We start from the raw sequence: 6,359 nt of genomic DNA, 5'->3' as shown, positions 1-6,359 counted from the left end.
TAGACGGCCTTCGAGTCTTTTTTCCTTTCACGCTGTTTTCCTAGTCACCGACTGAACCCACACTTCCCATTTTGTTACTGGAGCGTTAAAATGCCCTCCCACCACTCAGTCATGTATCACAGGTGACATACCCCTCTCGGCCTTCCTTCCCCATCATACAGCCCACATGCCCAGTGCTGCTGGTTTCAAATGGAATCTAAAGCAAGCCAGTGCCAGGGCTGCTTCGAGACCTCCGCAGCCTTCCTCTTGGCGATGGACTGGCTCTTGTGGGGCAAGGAAAACCAAACCAAATTAACAACTCCAATGTGACCGAATACGCCCTTGCCTTTGAAGCCAGAGTGCTTTTTGAGGCTGTTCTTATTAGTTCAGACGATAATTAGGGCTTCCAGACTTATCCTACACCCAATATGCTAGTATTAAAGCAAACAAGGCAGTGACTAGTAAAAAAAAAGTTTGGTTCCAGAAATCTGGCCTTGGTATTTCTGGGAAAATGAAGGCACTGCTTTGCTTTCGGGGAAAGTAAACAGCGATCCTTTGAGCCAGCGGGGCAGTAGGAGGAAAATTGTTACTCTAGTTGAGATGCAACACCTATGGATTATTTCATTCAAAAACTTAAGTTTCTTGCTGCACAGTGACGTCAAAGACAAGTTGTACTACGGAGGTTTGGCCCATGTCTAGAAATATGTGTGATTTAACACTGAGACCCAGCTGGGAAAAATATATATTCATAAGACTCCAGAGCTCCTAAATCTCAAGCAGCACTTGCAGACTTCATTACCTCCACTTTAAAGAAAGTTAAGATTAGTATTTGCTAAAATAACTCATGTTTATGATTGGTGTAAATCATATGTGTTCATCTGGATACTCAGCATGTGGGCTGAGTACAGTTCTGTTTACAAAGTCTAGAGCTCAGCTACTGCCCTCCCCTGTACTCTCAAAGACGGTCGGGAAAATCTATTTGAATAATTCTATTTGTATAATTCTATTTGTACTAATCGGTCAGTCTGTGGTACGTAAAGGTTTTCAGTATACGAGGTCTGTCCAGAGAGTATCCAGCCACGTACTATGAAAAATAATATTAAAGATACAAGAAACTCTATACATAAGACGACATCTCAGGGACCTTCAAAGTAGGCCCTTTGGGACCTCACACGGCTCTCCCAATCACCATCAGCTGCGCCGTCGTCTTTGCCCGAATCTCATTCATGGTCTGAAATCTCTTCCCTTTCAAAAGTGATTTTAGTTTTGGGAAAAGCCAGAAGTCACAGGGCGCCAGCTCTGGGCTATGGGGGTGCTGAGTCAGCTGGGCGATTTGATGTTCCATGGAAAAGCTCTGCACGAGACACGACCCATCAGCAGGCAGGCTGTTGCGATGAAGCTGCCCGTCACCAGCTGCCCCTGGCTGCAGCTCTCTGAGTCATCTGAACGGTTTCTGCAGAGGAAGGTTCACGCTTATCACAAAAGCTGATGCAGATTCGTTGCTCTACTCGTTCAGTCATTTTGAATTTGACGGCCACAGTATGCAGGCTCATTCAATGGCATCTACCGCCCCCAGACTAGTAGAGTGAAGTTGTCATTGTTCACACATGTCCATTCCAGTCCAGTCTCCTTGGCTGCCAGGTTATATCGATGTCACGCAAACCATTCTCATTATATTAACAATGGTGGGACTCCTCTTTCTCTCCCCCAGAACTGATGTTTTTATCTTCACTTGTCTCTTTGTACTAAGCCCCTTTCTACAGAGATTATTTGTCTTTAGCTTGAAATCTCCCACTGAACCAAAGGTAACATTTGAATGAGGCTGTAGGCTGGGCTTTGGATTTGTACAGAGAATAACTATTGCATGCTTTTTTTTCAGAAAATGAACATGATCCTACTACCTGGCTAGTAAACAAATAGCAGGTCACAAGGTTTACAGGCCTGGCAAGTTTTCACTGTTTCCTTTCGAAATCCTAAAAATGGCAATAACCTTTTGGCAGCACATCAAAATGCAGCATTCCAGATAAGATGGGACTTAACTCTGGCTCTGCCAGTCTCTCAGAATCCCACCCACCCCTCCTTCCAGTCAGTAACCACAGATTCTATGGGAGAGGCTGACTGCAGTAACCCCACCTTCATTTGTGTTCATTTCCAAATCATTTCACCTTCACCCCTAAATAAGAAACTGTATGTCACCAATGCACAGATGAGAAACTGAGGCTCTGAAGTTAATAAGCCTGTTTGTAACTGGAGCTAGGACAAGAATCCAGGTTTTCAGATTCCCTGGCCCAGCCTGAGAGATTAATCCTGGCTCAGTTTTCCGAAATAATACCTCGCCTTGGGGAAATTGTATTATTTCACATATATGAATTTAAAATGCCACACAGTGCTTCCTTAGGAGAGTAAATTAGATTCAAACACACTTGCATTTTAAACGCTTGGAACATAATTAGGAGTAACAGAATAAAAGATTTTACTTTAAATTTTAATTGGCATTTGCTGCAAAGCACACAACAGTTCACATTTGAATGGCTCAATGTTAGGGTTACAAACAAAGTCCTTAAGTCAAAGAGTTACAAGATTCCACATCAATTATTTCACATTAAGTGCGGGTTGTTAAAAAAAAAATCAGTGCTGTGCTTGAATGGAGCACAAGGTAAGCATTTCAAATTAATAACAAAATTAAACCTAGCACCTTTAAAATAAAATAAATACTGATATCCGCCTTATAAGTATGAAAGTATCATTTCAATACAGGGGAAAAATCCAGTTCACCAACAGTGCAAACAAACAGCAGCATTTTCAAAGGTGAAATTAAATTTGTGTAAACACACACCCACCCGCCACTCTGCCTGGTACGGTGAACAGGCACTTCTGCTGGATGAGTCCTCCCCACCCGGGGCTGAAAAGAAGGAGTTCCTGCCGAGTCAATTCCAACTCTGAAGAGCTGCCATAAGTTTTAGGCCAAGGGCTGGAAAGATTTAAGTGCAGTACAAAGGAGATCCATATGTCTGGGCTGGATGTTGTTCTTTCTCGGGTGGCCAACTAGAAACATTTTCAGTCCAAGCCCAGGGCCCAGGGCCTTCCAGCCCAAGGGTACACGTGACCACAGGCCTACCTGATTTGACCCTGACTTCAGTGGGGGCATCTAAGTGCAGAGCTCGAGGCTAAAAGAGCAATGGCCTAAGTTCCCCCGGCTGACACTGAGTGCTTTGCCGGGAGTGCTCCAGGCCAATCCAGTATAATTAAAAACATTTGTGATTTTTAACCCATTTGCCGCCAAATGGTTCCTAAGTTGGGAATGTCTGTCTACATGTTATTCCTTCCTCTTAACATGTTCAAATATTAATGATTAGTCCTTTCCAATGTGGTTTTTATGTCACTCACACAGGTTGCTGTGTTTTCTTTCTCGTAAGCACTCCATCTTTACACTGAGCTTTAGGTCTTACTTTTAACAATTGTAGCCACATATAAAAAGAAACACTGAGAAGCAGACTCAATGGCCAATTATTCGCATTACAGTGTTAGGAAAAAATAACTGCTAGATGTTTTTTCTAAATCATTTAGCATTTACCAACTGTCCAAACCAAAGGGCACTTCCAAGCAGGGAAGTTCAAACTCCAACTTCTCCAGTGACCCGTGTGCAACACAACTGATTCTGTTCCCAAACACTTGTCGAAGAGCTCGTGCGCTCAGCTGTCATCGACGCCGAATGGGCTTGTAGACACAAAACGCCATAAGGATCATAGTCACCAGCAGGATGCTGAAAATGGTTCCCATCAACACTGCAAAAGGAATACAGATTACCTCCTAATGGCCGCTCCAGGTTCTGTAAGTCATCCGATCGCTGGTGATGACATACAAATGCCACTCAGTGCCACGTGCGGGGGGGGGGGGGTGGGGACAGCCACAAACAGACCTTTTCTCTGGAAGTCTCCATCAATTTGGGGTGGAGAACATAAACATGTAAGAGCGTTTCATGCAGCCCAAAGAGGCACCTTGAAGAAAACTGTAATGTGGCAGGGATGGGGAGGGGTGGCCACAGTAGGTATGACGGTGGAAGAAGCATCTGGGGTGGTCTCGCAGACAGCCAGCCGTCTGCAGATGCCCACTGGCATGCAGATCACCCTGTGAGTAGTACTATTCTACAACAGTGATTCTCAACCAGGGGGATTTTAACCCCAGTGGACATTTGGTAATGCCAAGAGAGAATTCTGACTCCCTGGACTGGGAGTTGGGTATGCCACTGGCATCTGGTGGATAAAGGCTGGGGATGCTGCTAAATGTCTAAGATGTGCAGGCCAGAGGGTCTCCACTCTCCCCACCCTAACAATGAACGATCTGGTCCAACGTGTCAATAGCACCCACACCGGCAATCCCTGTTCTAAAGGACAAAGCAGGATGATGTGTGCAAACCACTTAGCCAAGCGCTAGGTACACAGTAAGTGGGCAACACACAGCAGACAAGAAGTTCACATAGAGTCCAGATAACCCAGAAATGGTATCACATGGCAACTTTGTAGGTGTGCAGATATACCAATGAGGTACAGTGAAAGGACTTCAGCCAAACAACATGCAGTTATTTTGAAGTTTGCCAAGCTCTAAGCTCCAGGGTCCCTTCCCTAGTCATGTACACCTATATGTATGTATACATGGATGTATGTGTTGCAGATACTCCCAAACAAAACCTAGGTTCTAGTACTAGCCGCCACCACTTTCCCGCTGTGTGATCTTGGACTAAGAGCTTAACCTCCCTGAGTTTCACTTTTCGTATCTGTAAAACACAGCTGAAAAACATCGCTTCCTTATTTACCGTGAGGCTTAAATGAAATCACGTATACAAAGTGCTTTATGCATAAATCACGGTATACAGGAAATGAGCAACAAATGTCAATTACCGTTAATACTATGACTATTACCCTCATTCAGAAAGAAGATGAGGGTGAAGTATATACTACATTATGCACCCTTGTGGTCTCGCCTGCGCCCAAATGGCCAGTGAGGAGGGGACCCAAATTGAGACCCTGGTCTCCGGACTCGAAGGTCATTCATGCAAGCAGCACATACCGAGAGCCTAGCGTGCACTAGGGCTTGCACAGAGCGGTAAAGCTCGGGCCTTCTTCCCCACGCCTTCGGAGAAGGTCGCACCTGCATCTCCAGCCCTCACACATCCCCGGCCACCCGCCCCGCGCTCGCCAGGCTCCTGCTGCCCCAAGAGGCCAAACCGCAGGCCTGATCCAGCTGTCTGTCAGCCCGTGGCCGCTCACCCAGGTTCTGCCCACGCAGCACCGCGTACGGCCGACTCTGCTCCGACGGCTCCACTGGGCTCGGGGCCTCCACCTGTCCCACCAGGAGGCTACACAAGCCAAAGCACAGCCCACTCCACAATACACACAGCATCTTCCCGGACTACTGGCAGCTAGAGCCCATTTCCGCCGGAAGCCCCACCCCTGTCTCCACTCGCGTACTGCCTTACGTCATTGCCCCCCCCCCACCGCTGGCTGCGGGAGCGCCGTTACCGGGGTAACTGTGGTACCGCCCACGTCCGTATTCTTCCAGCTTCAAGTTGTCGTCCCCGCCCACTTCCAGCGAGATCTGTATTCTGTGCCGGGCAATGTCCACGTCTGTCACCGTTCCACTACACCCAACGTTCCCCCCTCCTCTGGGCCCCAGGCCGCTTTCCTTAGAAGTCGTTTAGGTACCTTTTGGACCTACGGAAAATTTTTTACGAATCCGTGCATTTTGATATTAAATCTTCGTCACAAGCCTCTGAAATAGACACTGTATTCCCATTTTATAAATGTTACCTTCGCTGGGGGCCCTTACCTGGACCTCCTTTTCTAAAATTGCAACCCTCCCTCTCTCTGTACACACTCCCCTCTCTCGTTCCTTCCTTCATTTCCCTCTTCATTCAATACCATTCAACTTTTACATTTTGTTCTTGCTCCCTGCTCTGTCCCAGAGCCTAGAAGAGTAGCATATTATGTTCAGTGTGTGTGAATAAACGAGAAAATTTAGCTTAGTGGAGTGTTTGGCCCAAACACTAGAATTTGACCAGGTAATAGTTCCGAATGCCTAGATTTCCCCATTTCACGTATTGCCTCACCTCCTTGTTAAGGCTTAATTTGGAGTTATGTTGATAGCTACCTCGCAGTGAATGTTCGAGGCAAAAAAAAAAAAGAGAGAGAGAGAGAGATGGAAAAGCACTCTGTCAACACCAGATGGTTATACTCAAACTCACGAGGCCCCAAAGAGCAGTGTCTTCATTTATGGGGAAAAAATTAAGTGCCTATAAACTCCGCTGCTTTCATATATAACTTCCAGTCTACTTAGGAAGACAGATATTTAATAATCACAGAGAATTATGGAGTTCAAACTTT

The 6,359-nt window shown here is 46.0% G+C and overlaps 1 long non-coding RNA gene across 1 annotated transcript; it reads right to left on the bottom strand.

Moving 5' to 3' along the window:
• Positions 1-2,445: 2,445 nt before the first annotated feature.
• Positions 2,446-5,412, bottom strand: LOC118991195 (uncharacterized). The gene is made up of 2 exons (XR_005067368.1): positions 5,247-5,412; positions 2,446-3,764 (listed from the first exon to the last, which is right to left on the bottom strand). It is a non-coding gene; the product is annotated as an uncharacterized LOC118991195 (long non-coding RNA).
• Between the last annotated feature and the right edge of the window lie 947 nt (positions 5,413-6,359).

Source organism: Sturnira hondurensis, unplaced genomic scaffold (genome assembly GCF_014824575.4).
Source record: "Sturnira hondurensis isolate 20B ecotype Veracruz unplaced genomic scaffold, ASM1482457v3 Scaffold0007406, whole genome shotgun sequence".
NCBI classification, from domain to species: Eukaryota; Metazoa; Chordata; class Mammalia; order Chiroptera; family Phyllostomidae; genus Sturnira; species Sturnira hondurensis.
Note: the sequence above shows the minus strand (reverse complement) of the source record. Positions and strands in the feature narration are given on the sequence as shown.